The following is a 14108-nucleotide window of genomic DNA, read 5'->3' as shown; positions in this document are numbered from 1 at the left end:
TTGGTCCAAATATCTGCAATGGTTTATGACTTGCCCTTGGCCCCAAACTCTAGTTGGATCTTTCTAGTATCTATAGAATCACAACATACTAATAGACACTATCTATCAGAACAATTCCTAGGCTTTCATCTAGATCAGCTCTACTGGTCTAAGAAACTATTATTTTCTACTGTCAACTCCCTCACTCTCAGAATAGATGCAGAACATGATAAATGACAACCTCAAGTATATATAGCCAACAGATCTCTTCTTGTCTAACTGATGCATTCAGTACTTTATTTATACGGACAGTATTTCTCAGGATACAGTGTACCATCCCTGAGTCATTTCCTCTTCCCACTACTGTCCAATTTTTCTCAAAGTTAATGTCTCCAAAGGGAAGAGTTAGGATGTAAATGAATAGAAGTACACAGGAGGCCTCAAAAAATACTGGAACACCTGATTAGACTTCTATTGGTACATTCTGTCTTCTGAACTAGGGGGCTGAAAGTGAGACTGAGATAAAAGATTTTCCTACCTACAATCAATTAAGTAAGCTTGTTTTATGTCTCGTAGCCACTAAGTGAGTTTTTAAAATCATAGCCATGCAGGTAGTGAAAATTTCTTCCAGTTCCTGGTTATAGGCTTCATAATCAATCCTAACATATGAGCATTTTGTGGTTCTTTTTTTCAGTGGCATCACAGTGGGAAATCAGGAGCAATTATATCGGGGCTTTAACTCAGTTACCATTAGATACTAGTTGGGTCCTCTTAAAATTAACAGAAAATCTGCGTAAGACCAGGGACAACTACTTTCTTTTTAATTTCTACACCTATAAAGATGTCTATTGACAAATCATGAACAATTTATATCTAAACTGAACCAAGTCAACTCCTGTGGACCAATCAATATGTTATCCCAACAATCAAAACCCCGCACCATACCAACTCTGTATCCTTATAATTTTCCACAGAAAATATTTATTCAGTTCCTCCACAGGATGCTATTCATTTTCTAAATCTGCAGTTCTATTGTGGTGATCTCACAGGGATGTTGTGGGATATTTTAAAATTCTAGAGAAAGAGTGATATGTAATATCTGGTGTACAGGACAAAAACTAATCGCTAAAGATAGTTTAAAGTTTCAACATTAGATACTGCTACATTCCTTTCAATGCTGCTGTCTGTATCTCTGCAGAGTTGGATTTTTGACGGTTTCTGTAACAAAAGCAATAAATGAGGGTGGTTGTGTCCAATCTCATCTCAAGGTTTGAGAAACTGTGCCCTAATAGCCACACATATCTCGTTAGCAAGTAATTATGCATATTTCTGAACAAAGTAAAATGTTTTCTTTCAAACACAAAACGAAAAATATTTTTGCTTATTAAGCTGTAAGATCAAAACGCTAAGTATTTTTATACCCTAATAACATAATAGCTTAGTGTCTGAAAAAATACTTCATGTATTTATATGCTGCTGATGATTTATATCCCCACGATGATGAGAAAAGAAATCACCCAAACACTAAGGTGACTGTGAACAGAGAAAACTTGGAAACCTTTGTCCTAGATGGAGTCCACTAACCCAAACAAGTAACTGTTCATACAATTTTCTTCAAATATTTATCAAATGTTTGAGTGTACACAATACATCTGACCAAATAACTCACCTATCTGAACCAGAGCCTGTGTCATGAAAATCTCCATGTTTCACTTAAAGATTAAAGAGCACTGAGCTTTCATATGTCATCCAGAATTAAACAGCCAATCCACAAATAAAATTTCAAAAAATAAAATTTTGAATAATTTCTGCATAATACCTGAGTGTGAGCTCTCAATGGTGGTGTCTGACTTGGAATCCAGAGATGAAGGAATTTGTCTTAATTGGGGAACATAGTACATCTTTGTACTACCAGAAGGCTTATATGGCAACAGTAAAGGCTGGCCTAAGGACATAAAGATCAGAATAATTAATAAGAAAACATTTATTAATTAACTGAACAAATATTAAGCACCTTTAATGTGCCAAGCAGTGGTCAAGATTCTTGGAATGTATCAGTAAACTAGCATTCTAGAAGAGGGAGATAGACAGTAAACAATTAGCATACTAAATAAGTAAATCATCTAGTATTTTTATAAATTATTAGTGACATAAAAAATTAGAAAATACTGGGACTTCCCTGGTGGTGCAGTGGGTTAAGAATCTGCCTGCCAATGCAGGGGACAGGGGTTCGATACCTGGTCTGGGAAGATCTCACATGCTGTGGAGCAACTAAGCCTGTGCACCACAACTACTGAGCCTGCGTGCCACAACTACCAAAGCCCGCCCGCCCTAGAGCCCGAGCGCCACAACTACTGAGCCCATGTGCCGCAACTACTGAAGCCCACGTGCTCTAGGGCCCTTGTGCTGCGAGTACTGAGCCCTCGTGCTGCAACTACTGAAGCCTGTGCGCCTAGAGCCCACGCTCTGCAACAGGAGAAGCCACCACAATAAGAAACCCATGCACCACAACGAAGAGTAGCCCCTACTCACCACAGCTAGGGAAAGCCCGTGTGCAGCAACAAAGACCCAAAACAGCCACTCCCCCCCCAAAAATTAGAAAATGCTGAGGAAGATTAGAAGTATTTGGGAAATTGCAGCAGGATGCAGTTTAAATAGAGTGGTAAGGGTAGGATTCATTGAGAAGACGACTTCCTAGCAATCTATTCCATATTTAGATGGCTCTAACTAAGAAACACTTTATCTTATATTGAACCCAAACCTGGTCGTTGTTAACCCCTACTACTGATCTTTGAAGGTTCTCCCTCCAGAGTCATAGAAAGTAAATCTAATTCTCTTCTATGTGGCAGATTTTCAAAATAAGTTTCCCATTAAAAAAGTATAACTTCTCAATATTAAAAAAATACACAGAAATAAAAAAGACAAAGTCTTACCACTCAAAGATAACTATTATTAATATTTTAATGTATTTCTACAGGTCTTTCCTCTGTATTTCTTATTTGTTTACATAGTTGTGTATAGTATGTATAATGTGGAATTCAGTTTTTCTACTTTACATTGATAATAAAATATTCATTTTATTTCCTATCGTCACATTTTTTATCATTCTACTACACATTAAGTGTATTTAACCCTTCTCATAATGTTAAAAATTTAGGCTGGATTAAATTTTCAATAATAAAGAATTCTGTAATAAAGACTTCCTGTTTATAGCATACCCATTCTCCCCTGCTGCCCCATTTCACATAAGTTTTCTGATTTCAGAGTGAAAAATTATGTCATTTATAAAGTTTCTTTTTTTTAAATACTAACTGCTAAAATTCTTTCTAAAATGTCTGTGACATGGTAGTAATTTGATTATTATAGAAGATGAAATCTTTTTCTTCTTCTTCTTATTTTTTTGCTTCATTGGGTCTTCATTGCTGCACGCGGGCTTTCTCTAGTTGCGGTGTGGGGGGGCTACTGTTCGTTGTGGTGCGCGAGCTTCTCACTCTTCTCACTGCAGTGGCTTCTCTTGTTGTGGAGCACAGGCTCTAGGCACGCAGGCTTCAGTAGTTGTGGAGCATGGGCTCAGTAGTTGTGGCTCGCAGGCTCTAGAGCACAGGCTCAGTAGTTGTGGCACACGGGCTTAGTTGCTCTGCGGCATGTGGGATCTTCCCGGACCAGGGCTCGAACCCGTGTCCCCTGCACTGGCAGGTGGATTCTTAACCACTGCGCCACCAGGGAAGTCCCTGAAATCTTTTTCTATACACTTGTTTTTCTTTCATGATGTGGTAGAAACTCTCTCTCTCTCTGTAACAGCATTTTGATATTTAGCTGGGTACATACTGCTCATCTGTACACTGTATTTCCCAATCTCCCTTGCAGACATGTATGGACATATGACTAAGTCTGGGCCCATAGGTCAAGGGTGAGAATAATGTCTGCAACTTCCAGGCATCCCATTAAAACACTCCACCGGCTGCTGCTAAAATTTATCCTCCCCATTACTCTTCTTTTCCAGTATTTTCTTTATTAGTCTTCCGGAAAAAACTTAAGATCAATTAAACAAGTTCAAAAGAACAATTCCATTAGAATTTTGAGTAGAATTACATTAGAGTTTAAATTCATTTGGGAATAAATGACATCTTTAAATATTCAATTTTCCCATTCAGAAATATCCCATCCCTCCTTTTAGTCTACTCTCCTTTTCTATGCCTACACAAAGGATTAGTATTGCCATCACATGAGTCCTATAAAATTCTTGTTTAGGTTACTCCTCAGTATTCATGGGGTTGTACTGCTCATTCAAATAGAATTTTGTAGATAGCTACCACTTCTCCTGATTAAACACAACAGCTTCTTCAGTTTATCCTTATGGACCATGGTCTTCTCTTGCATCCTGTAATCACCTCTAGATGGACTCCTAGTTGCCCATGTCTAGTTTATAAAAATCAAAATACTCTAGACAGAGTCTGATAGTCCCAGAGTAGAATGAGATCTCCTTCATTCTGGACGCAATAACAACTTTTATATTACTTAGAATTGTGTTACCATCCTTGACCACTCCATCATTCTGATGATTTGACATGGAATCCATATTACTAGTACCCTGCTTCCAACCAAGGAACTGACTTCATAGTGAAGGAAATGAGACAACAGGCTGATGCCTAAAGGGAGTCACTGTTCTCCTCACAAGCCTGATCACCCACAGCTATGGTAAACTCAAAAACAAAAAAGCGAGTGAACAATTTACTGATAACTGTCATGGCACAAGCTGGGAGGCATCACTTTCTGAGGCTGGAATGCTAGCTTGCCAAATACGGCATGTGCTCAGAACCACATATGGCACTTGCCTATCCTACAGACAGAATGCATATATTTAGGAACAAAGGCAGAAGCCTTTAAAATCTTTTGCTTTCTATCTCTGTGACTCTGCTTTGTTTGATGGAAGATCTTAGAAATAAGGGAGGGGCACTTCTACCGGGAGACAGGAGCCATCTAGTCATTTTACATTCTTTATGTCACTGAAACAATACAGGGAATAGGATGCCATAGTGTTGACTAAAACTACAATTGACCTTAACTATCAGGGAGAAATAAGGTTACCTTAAAAGAAGAAAGTCAGTAGGAGTATGGCTTACACCTAGGGGACCACTTTACCAAGCCTGGTCATAGAAATTAACAAAAAATGACCTTAAACCTATGCAGGGCTAGCAAAGCCTTAGACTACTTAGGAATACTTGTACCAACCTATCAGGCAAAGCCCCAGCCAATGAGAACCTGGCTGAATTCAAGGAGAATGAAGAAATGTATAGAGGCTGGAAGAATTTAAATAACAGGAAAAATAGGCTGTAGCCTCTACTTCTCTTTGGACGTTGCTGTAGTCATTATTGTTAGAATATTGACTTAGTAGTTTTCTTCCTCCACCAGTGTATATAAAGCTTGGTGGTGATGGTTAAATTTACCATTTAGTTCAAAGTTTGCAGAAAATGGACAACAACAATTGGGCAGAATTACAATGGACCCAGGGCAAGAATGGCTACCATGTGGAGATGGAGAATTCAGAGGCAAGATAAGTGGCTTTTTGAAATTCTCAACAACTTTCTGTTTGGATGCAGAAGTCTTAAAGTTACTTTGGACTGCCTATCTCTGGGGGAAGAAGCGACTATTCAGCAAATAATGGTTGTTCCTGGGAGAGAAAGAAAGGACTGCAGAAGGGTAAAGAAGAAAGTCCAACCATAAACTTTATTCCTTCAAAAAACTTGCAAATGGAACTAAATATAAACATATAGCATATTACTCTTAATTTGTTAATTCAGAGCAGTGGACACATAGTCATAAATTCAACATGCTATTCTGTATACTTTTAAAATATTTTTAAAATTTTACTTCTGAATCCACAGAGTTAAAAATCTTTTATTATTAAACCAAATAATATTTCTCTTTTAAAGGAGTCTTTTCTACCAAGTACCTGTATGTAAAGGTAAGACCGTGAACTGTGGGCTCTATGTAGACCGATCCATTTGATGTCAGAAGAGGTATAAAATACACTTTCACAGTTGGATTTCCTCTCCTGTGCTCTGCCACCAACATGAAAACAGCATACCCAGAGTAGCCTGGGTTTCAGTACAAGGCATGTGGAACAGACCCAAACCGTTTTTGCATCCTGATGCCAAACTCCAACTGACTCATAAGCCCATGAGTGAGGAAAGCAAATGTCTGTTGTTATAAAGCACTGAGATTTTCGAGGTTCTTATACAGTATCACGGTGGCAATAGGTAACTGACACATTAAAGGTGTTCTGTGTGATATTGATTAGACTATACATTTGGGGGGCATAATTTTATATCACAATAAAAATGTATAAGAAATATAACCATCTCGGGTTTCCCTGATAGCGCAGTGGTTAAGGATCCGCCTGCCAATGCAGGGGACACGGGTGCCAGCCCTGGTCCGGGAAGATCCCCCATGCCGCGGAGCAACTAAGCCCATGTGCCACAACTACTGAGCCTGCGCTCTAGAGCCCGCGAGCCACAACTACTGAGCCCATGCACCGAAGCCCACGCGCCTAGAGCCCGTGCTCCACCACAAGAGAAGCCACCGCAATGAGAAGCCCGTGCACCGCAACGAAGAGTAGCCCCCGCTCGCCGCAACTAGAGAAAGGCTGCACGCAGCGATGAAGACCCAACACAGCCAAAAATAAAATAAATAAAAGTAAAAAAAAAAAAAAAGAAAAGAAATATAACCATTTCAACATATAAATGTATTTATTCAAATTAAATTCAGTGCAATTTACATGTGGAACTAAGCAATTTTCTTTATACATTTAGGCATATTCCATTTATACCTACAGACAGGTAAACTTTTTGCACAAGTAGGAAAACTTAAAATATATTTTGAATAGATTTGTACAAACTGTTGAATACTTTAAAATTAGTAATTGAAAGTTCCCACCCTCATTTGGAGGTAGAATGGGAACTTAACTTTCCAGTTACTGGTCTGAAAAAGAAAATAACTTGCTATAATTTTGAATGTTATATAGTATAAGCACTATAAAAATATCACTGTCATGATAGCATAGGAACACTCTAAATGTAGACCTTATGGTAGAAATTGCTAGCTGTTCACCAAAACTCATTTCTTCTTCATCCTGGAAAGCACAGCTAAACTATTCCTAGTCAGTGGAAAGTGATGTGGGCCACACCTAGGCCTAGCCCATAAAAGCCTCCCAACATGTGCTCCTCCATGCTTTTCGTCCCTTCCAGTTGACTATGATGATGAATCCAAGGTTCCATGTTTTAAAGAAAGCAGAGTCACAGTCAACCTGGGTCCCTGCTCAACGTTTCTTGAGCAAGAAATAGACTGGTATTGTGTTTGCTATCTGTTCACTGTATCATGCAAAACAATAGTAAAAGAAACAATGCCAAATAGTTATCTACCTCCCTAAAATTGAACCTCTATAGTTTTTATGTTTTCATGAACTACTTGCATTCTTATGACAAGTATTATGAGTTGAAAATACGTCAGCCACAAGTAGCATGAGTTTCACATAGGTTGTTAACTTCACTAGAAATTGAAGTAAAAACATAATAAATTATATTCTCTTCATAGCTATGTAAATAAAAGATGTTTTAATCATGTACAACCTAATGCTTAAAATTAAAATTAGGTTTTCTAACTAGAAAGACCCAATCAAGAAATTTCTTAGTTAATGACACACAAAAGTTGGTAATGTGACCTAAAATTCTCTTACCATCTGTGCCATGAAGAACAGTAATCTGTTGGACTGAAGATGATGAAGCAAACTTGACAGGAACTTTGCCCAACTTCTGTGTACTGAGGTCTGGAATATCATGTCCACGATCTTCAGCATTAACAAAAATCTCAGATGAAAACATGGTTTTTCCTGGACTCTCTGTTGTTATCTGAGTGACTGCATCAGATGATAATTTTCCAGAGAAGGGAGAAAACGGGGTCTTAATCTCCTTTGGTGATCTGAACAAAAAAGAGAAAGCACACAGCAGGTCATATCCTTGGCTTATCAAATACTGTAATTTCTTTCCAAATGTGGCTTCAATATTTTTTGGAGACACATCCAACTCAAATGGTTAAGTTATTTCTGCAGTACCCTGTGCTTTTTTACATACTTATTACAGGGTGATCATGCATGAGTTTACTTTTACTTATTTTAAAATCTACTTTTATTTTGGATTTAGAATGCTATTATATAAGGAAAGGGTACTTTTCAGTTGAAGTGGAAAGATATCCATTAAAAAATAATTACTGGAAGTCCACTATAAATTAGGGGACTATGCTAAACGCATAGAGTGTACAAAAATAAAAAAGAAACAGAGCCTTTCCTCAAAAAGTTTATATGTCAGTGGGGGAACCAGAGGTTTTTAAGGTTGTAATTATGTATATAGATTATAAAGAATCCATATTAAAACATAATGGAGTAAATAAATGAGTGTATAAATAAATAAATAATAGGAGGGAGGGAGAAGACAAATCTTGCCAACAGAAGAATTCCATATGTAGGTAACCTCCCCCCCGCCCCCCCCCGGCATCCATCTCCTCCCCAAGGAGGTGGAGGTGAAGCTTAATCTTCCCCTTAAGTCCAGTCCTGGGCTGGCCTTAATGATTGAATTCCAGAGACAGTATAAAATGGGAGAAAAAGTAACTTTACAGTGGAGAAACCAAGCAAACACCATGTTATGCAAGTGATGATGTTTCACATCACCAGTGATGTCACGGAGACACTACATACTCTCTGTTATGATGTGATGAGACGGTTACTTCGCTTCTGCGGTATTCTTTGTCAAAACCTATAACTCCAGTCGAATCATGAGAAAAACATCAGCCAAACCCAGACTGAGAACAATTCTACAAAATATCAGACAAATATTCCTCAAGACTGTCAAAATCATGAAAAACAAGGAAGGAATGAGGAACTGTCATAGACCAGAGAAGACTAAGGAGACATGACAACTAACTAAGTGGAATGTGATATACTGGATTGGGTCCTAGAACAGAAAAAGGTCATTAACAGGAAAACTGGTGAAATCCAAAAAAAGTCTTAAGTTTAGTTAATAGTAATGTATAAATGTTGGCTTTTTAATTTTGAAAAATATACTATGGTAGTATAAGATGTTAGCAATAGGAAAAACTGGGAGAGAGGTAAAGGGAACTCTGTTTGTATCTTTTCTGCAGATTTGAAATTATTTGAAAATGAAAAAGGTCATTTTTAAAAAATGGAGTAATACTGTATTGTATTATATCACAGAAGAAGAAGACCTTTTAAAAGGTCTTTTAAATCTCTACCCTCTATATACTATTCACTAATTAAAAGGACAATTATGAGAAAAGAAAATAGGCCCATCTCCCTTATGTATACAGAAGCAAAAATCATACACAAAATGTTAGACAATCAAATGTAGAGTGTGTGAGTGAGTGAATGTGTGTGTGTGTGTGTGTGTGTGTGTGTGTGTGTGTGTGTGAATTCCTACCAAGTTGTTTTACTCCAGAAATGCTAGGTGAGTTAACATTCAAATATCAATAAATGTCATGCACCACATCCATAAAATAAAGGAGAAAATGTATATGATCATATCAGTATAGTCAGATAAAGCATTTGATAAAATTCAATAATTATGTATGATTAAAAACTCATAGCAAAGGGAAACTACAAAAAACTTTAGAGCCACCATCCTATTTATAGTGAAATGTGGAGAACGTCCACTGTAAGATTAGGAACAAAATAAGAATGCCAACTCTTACCTTTTCTATTCAACCTATTAGTAAAAGTATTAAATGGCATTAGCAGTAAGGCAGGAAAAAGAAATCAGAAATATAAGGCTAAGAAAGGAAGAAATCATACTGTCACTTTCCATAGTTGATATAATTAAGGATACAGAAAATCCAAAACCATCTACAGATAACTTATTAGAATATCAGTTAGTTTTTAGAAGAGTTGCCAGATAAGAGACCAAACATTAAAAAATTCCACTAACATTTTTCTGTGTCTGAAAAGTTATAAAATTAAAAACTAAAAAATATGCCATCTACATTATCATCAAAACATCATATACCTAATAATAAGTGTAATAAAAAATGTAAGAACCCTATTAGAATAGAAAACTATTGATATATCATAGAGAGAAATTAAAGGTGATCTAAATAGGATTTCTGCTTTGAGGCAGGATGTATAGGCATACCTCACTTTATTGCACTTCACTTTATTGTACCTTGCAGATAATGCTTTTTTTTTTTTTTTTTTTTTTTTTTTTTTTTTTTTACAAATTGAAGGTTTGTGGCAACCCTGTGTCAAGCAGCTCTACTGGTGGTGCCATTTTTCCAACAGCATTTGCTCACTTCGTGTCTCTATGTCATGTTTTGGTAAGTCTCACAATATTTCAAACTTTTTCACTATTATACTTGTTACATGATCTGTGATCAGTGATCTTTGATGTTACTATTGCAAAAAGATTACAGCTTGCTGAAGGCTCAGATGATGGGTAGCATTCTTAAAGTCTACTTTCAAATTAAGATATGTACTTTTTTTAGACATAATGCTATTGCACACTTAATAGACTACAGTATAGCATAAACATAACTTGTACATGCACTGGGAAACCAAACAACTCGTGTGACTTGCTTTCTTATGATATTCTCCTTATTGTGGTGTCTGGGACCAAAGCCATATCTCCATAATAATATGCCTGCACTAGGTAGGCACAGGCCATCACTCCTGCTGCAACGAGCAAACAAACTTGAATAAAAGATCATCGAGCTAAGGAAGCAATCAAGAAACAATATCAACTAATATGCTAGAGAGGGACATTTAGAGATTTGGAGCAGGGGTTTGGTGTAGGGAGACATACTCCACTGGAAAAGAGAAATCACCATATCTTTTGATGAACTCATTTGCTGGCATGATGGAGTGAAATCTAGCAGAATGTCAAGCCGATTTCCCCCACAGGACATTTCCTTAGTGTCAGGGTGGTATAGGATGATGGGGGACTGAGCCAAGAAAGCAGAGTGAAATTTCCTGCACAGTCATGGCACTAACAAACCAAATCCCGCTAGATAAAGGGGCCTGTGACAATCATTAGGTCTCCTCTTCAAGACATTTGCCAGTTTTTGAACCTATATAAAGCAGGAAGCTAAATACCTAATGCCTGAGGGAGAGAACTTTCCAAAGTGAGGAATTAGAGACCTACCAGACTCACAGTAAAAACCCAGAAGTGCCATCCCCAAGAAGGGGGCTGAGTCAGAAAAAGTGAAGTCATCTGCAATGTTTCAGTGTTTATGAGACAAATTTTCACTGAGAAAGTGTAACGGCAACAAATACATAGCTGGTCTCTCCTTACATTTGCCATACTCTGAAGCTGTGAGAACTGAGAGCCTAAAGAGCTGAATTCAAACATCTGAAAGACTGAAGTCAATAACTGACTGTATTTATTGAAGAATCAAAGACCTGTCAGGCTCACAGCAAAAATCCAGGGAGGCCACAAATTAGGAAAAATCATAGGTAGGATGAGACAACTAAAGCTCCAACCCAGTTCTGACCTAGTAAAATTCCTGAAATGACTGAAATGATCAGCCACTCTGATTAACAGAGAAAAGGGTAAATCTTCTCTGGTGCAAAGTAATAGCATCTTCAGTCTCTATGAATTTTTTATTCACCACGTCCAGCACACAATCAAAAATTATGAAATTCCTGAAGCAGGAAAAAGTGACTAAAACTTAAGACAAAAAAAAAAAAAAAAAAAAAAAAACCAAGAAAAATTGATTTAGAGGGAATTCAGATTCTGGAGTTAGCACAGAACTTTAAAATGACTATATTGAGAGTAAAAGATGGGGATTAATAGATTAAAATATGGAGAATCTCAACAGAAAATTGGAATCAATTTTAAAAAATCAAATACAGATAAATGAAAAATAAGAAAACTGATCCCCAGCAGACCTTAGGGAATACTAGAAGAAATTTTTTTGGGCTGAAGTAAAATGGCCCAACATAGAACAGAGCTGGGCTCTCGGTCCCATATTGAACTCGAGTTGGAAGAGGCGAGTCCGGTCTCAAAACGGAGGTAAAACCGCCGCCCGGTCGCCCCCAGCCCGACTCCGGCCGCCGCCGCCGCCGGGGGGAGGAGGGCCATGATCCAAAGGAACCAGAACAGTTGAGAAAACTGTTTATTGGTGGTCTGAGCTTTGAAACTACAGACGATAGCTTAAGAGAACATTTTGAGAAATGGGGCACACTTACAGATTGTGTGGTGATGAGAGACCCCCAGACAAACCGTTCCAGGGGCTTTGGTTTTGTGACTTACTCTTGGGTTGAAGAGGTGGATGCAGCAATGTGTGCTCGACCACACAAGGTTGATGGGCGTGTAGTGGAACCAAAGAGAGCTGTTTCTAGAGAGGATTCTGTAAAGCCTGGTGCCCGTCTAACAGTGAAGAAAATTTTTGTTGGTGGTATTAAAGAAGATACAGAAGAATGTAATTCGAGAGACTACTTTGAAAAGTATGGCAAGATTGAAACCATAGGAGTTATGGAAGACAGGCAGAGTGGAAAAAAGAGAGGATTTGCTTTTGTAACTTTTGATGATCATGATACAGTTGATAAAATTGTTGTTCAGAAATACCACACTATTAATGGGCATAATTGTAAGTGAAAAAGGCCCTTTCTAAACAAGAAATGCAATCTGCTGGATCACAGAGAGGTCGTGGAGGTGGATCTGGCAACTTTATGGGTCGTGGAGGAAACTTTGGAGGTGGTGGAGGTAACTTTGGCCGTGGTGGAAACTTTGGTGGAAGAGGAGGCTATGGTGGTGGAGGTGGTGGCAGCAGAGGTAGTTATGGAGGAGGTGATGGTGGATAAAACGGATTTGGAGGCGACGGTGGTAACGATGGTGGTGGTCCTGGTTACAGTAGTAGAGGAGGCTATGGTGGTGGTGGACCAGGATATGGAAACCAAGATGGTGGATATGGTGGCGGTGGTGGAGGATATGATGCTTACAATGAAGGAGGAAATTTTGGAGGTAACTATGGTGGTGGTGGTGGGAGCTATAATGATTTTGGAAATTATAGTGGACAACAGCAATCAAATTATGGACCCATGAAGGGGGGCAGTTTTGGTGGAAGAAGCTCGGGAAGTCCCTATGGTGGTGGTTATGGATCTGGTGGTGGAAGTGGTGGATATGGTAGCAGAAGGTTCTCAAAACTCAGAAGAAAAGGGCTACAGTTCTTAGCAGGAGAGAGAGCGAGGAGTTGTCAGGAAAGCTGCAGGTTACTTTGAGACAGTCGTCCCAAATGCATTAGAGGAACTGTAAAAACCTGCCGCAGAAGGAACGATGATCCATAGTCAGAAAAGTTACTGCAGCTTAAACAGGAAACCCTTCTTGTTCAGGACTGTCCTAGCCACAGTTTGCAAAAAGTGCAGCTATTGATTCATGCAACGGAGGGTCAATTAGATGTACATTCCTGAGGTCTTTTATCTGTTGTAGCTTTGTCTTTTTCTTTTCATTACATCAGGTATATTGCCCTGTAAATTGTGGTAGTGGTACCAGGAATAAAAAATTAAGGAATTTTAAACTTTTCAATATTTGTGTAGTTCAGTTTTTCTACATTTTAGTACAGAAACTTTAACAAAATGCAGTTTTGAAGGTGTTTCCTTGTGAGTTAACAAGTAAAGAAGATCATTGTTCATTAATATTTTGTATGAATTTTGCTAAAGTTAACTGTAAAGAAACACCTGCTGACTTGCAGTTTAAGGGGATCTATTCTCCCCATTTCCAAACCATGAAATGAATGGGCTCTGACATGTGGAGAGAATAGATATTTGTATGTTTGCAATGTGTGTTTTAGATAATAGAATTGGGTATTTAAATTAGCATATTTGTGAATTTAATAGCTTTAAGATTTACTTCAAATGAAAAATCTCAGAATTCAAAAAAAAAAAAACAAAAGAACAGAGCTGGGAGCGCGATTGGCGCTGCCTGCGGGGGAGGAGCGCCGCCGCCGCCGCGAGCTGGGAGCTCGATTGGCGCTCCCTGCGGGGGAGGAGCGCCGCCGCCGCCGCCGCCGCGAGCTGGGAGCTCGACTGGCGCTCCCTGCGGGGGAGGAGCGCCGCCGTCGCCGCCGCGAGC

At 38.5% G+C, this 14108-nt stretch overlaps 1 long non-coding RNA gene and 1 pseudogene across 2 annotated transcripts; one reads left to right on the top strand and one right to left on the bottom strand.

Annotated features, from left to right (window-relative positions):
- Window positions 1-247: 247 nt before the first annotated feature.
- LOC309622151 lies at window positions 248-7843 on the bottom strand. Its single transcript, XR_014240554.1, has 2 exons — window positions 7715-7843; window positions 248-1924 (listed from the first exon to the last, which is right to left on the bottom strand). It is a non-coding gene; the product is annotated as an uncharacterized lncRNA (long non-coding RNA).
- A 4249-nt stretch (window positions 7844-12092) lies between these two features.
- LOC309622150 (heterogeneous nuclear ribonucleoprotein A3 pseudogene) lies at window positions 12093-13138 on the top strand (annotated as a pseudogene). The gene has a single exon. The product of its transcript is annotated as a heterogeneous nuclear ribonucleoprotein A3 pseudogene (transcript).
- The last annotated feature ends 970 nt before the right edge of the window (window positions 13139-14108 follow it).

This window comes from Balaenoptera borealis (genome assembly GCF_965194805.1).
Source record: "Balaenoptera borealis genome assembly, contig: HAP1_SCAFFOLD_1647, whole genome shotgun sequence".
Lineage (NCBI taxonomy): Eukaryota > Metazoa > Chordata > Mammalia > Artiodactyla > Balaenopteridae > Balaenoptera > Balaenoptera borealis.
The sequence above is the reverse complement of the archived record's forward strand: the minus strand, read 5'-3'. Positions and strand labels throughout refer to the sequence as shown.